This window comes from Echinops telfairi, unplaced genomic scaffold, assembly GCF_000313985.2.
Source record: "Echinops telfairi isolate 266 unplaced genomic scaffold, ASM31398v2 ScPeMD7_5167;HRSCAF=5991, whole genome shotgun sequence".
Classification (NCBI taxonomy): Eukaryota; Metazoa; Chordata; class Mammalia; order Afrosoricida; family Tenrecidae; genus Echinops; species Echinops telfairi.
Genome location: NW_022109066.1, coordinates 192982 through 194774, shown reverse-complemented (window position 1 = coordinate 194774; position 1793 = coordinate 192982).

Sequence of the window (1793 nt, the reverse complement as noted above, 5' to 3'; positions counted from 1 at the left end):
TCAGACATATGGGTTAATGGTGGACTTGTCGGTTTTGGCAGCTCTGGGTTGGGATGTTTTCTTGATGTGCATTTACCCTTTATATAAAACTCTCTCTTAATACATGAGTTTCTCTGGATTTGTTTCTCTAAAGTACCCAGACTAACACACGTGTCCTGTTTTCATTCCTTACTCTTTCCCAACCCTTCAGTTACTCTTGCAAGTCTCCTAGTATCTTCCACAGCCTCTGAAAGTTTTCCTTCCTAATCTCCCTCTTACTGTTATTGGCCCCACCGAGTTAATATTTATTTGTCCTCTGGCCACAGTGAATTTCCCTTCCTTCCCTCCCACCCCTGATAACCATTCAAACAATGTTTCTTTTAGTATGAATTTTGGTCTACTCTTAAAAGATAAAGAAAATATTTCCATACTAGCAGGGAGAAAACATTTATGTCTGAATAAAGAGAAAATTAAAAGACGGAAATACGTACTTTTAAAGGCATGGAGCTTATTTTGTGAGTCAGACATTTAGAGGAGGAGCAGTTGGTGTGAATGGATACACAGCAGAGGGACAGATAACAAAGTAAATATATGGTGCTTTGTAAGAGATCCCCAAGGACCATTGAGAAAATGCCACTTGATCATATTTGTATTTTACAAAGTTAAGTGGTGATAGAGGGGTTGATGAATAGGCCAACCCACAAAGCCCAAGAAAGGCCTTAATTTCTGAAACAATAATAAGGGTAAAAGGAAGGAGATACAGATGAAAGATGGAGAAGAGGTTGCTGACTAAAGGGCATGATTAATCATTATGAAAACTGCTTCATTCCAGTTTCTGATTTGGAAGATTGTTTAACAATTTCAAAATTATTTGGAAATTCCTGGTTAGAAGTATAATGGATCATGCAGCTTCAGATTCTCTCTTGACATTCTCTTAGAACATGGGACCAAAGACTATCAGGCCGTGTGTTTGTCATGTATATTTATGAATAATACAGTCAGAATTTATAGAAGTGTCTCTTGAGGTGGGATTCTGAATTGGTTGATACTCATTCTTTGTTGATATAAAATGATTTTATATGAGTAATTGCATTTCCCCCCAAAGCAATGACTTATTTATACTGTAGTTAGGATAGAAAGTAGTCTCTATTATTAATGTTTAGGAACTTCATCATTAATTTGCTGTAGATGGAGACAGTCTGAAAATGTTGCTATCAACCTACTTTGACTCAACAAATTTCCCTCAGGATTAATTTTCAAACTTTGAATTTAATTAATTTAAGGAAATCCGTGGGGTATTTTACTATAATAATAAAGTTTTAAAAGAACTGAGTAATTAAAAAGCAGGAAATTTATATGTATTTATTAAATTTATATATTCATTCCTACTCCTAAAATGGACACCAAATTTAAAAGCATGGCTCTTGAGGGATTAAAAGAGTTGAAAATAATATATATTTTGTATTTGTATCACAAAATGTAGGAATATTTGTTAATAGGTTCTTTTGCATCAGTGTACAAATACATTTTATCTTTTTCTTTTTTTTACATTTTAATCATTTTATTAGGGGCTCATACAACTCTTATCACAATCCATACATACATCAATTGCGTAAAGCACATTTGACATTCATTGCCCTCATCATTCTCAAAACATTTCCTCTCTACTTAAGCCCCTGGTATTAGGTCCTCATGACCCCTCCCTCCCAGCTCCACTCTCCCTCATGAGCCCTTGATAATTTATAAATTATTATTTTGTCATATCTTGCCCTGTCTGACGTCTCCCTTCATCCACTTTTCTGTTGTCTGTCCCC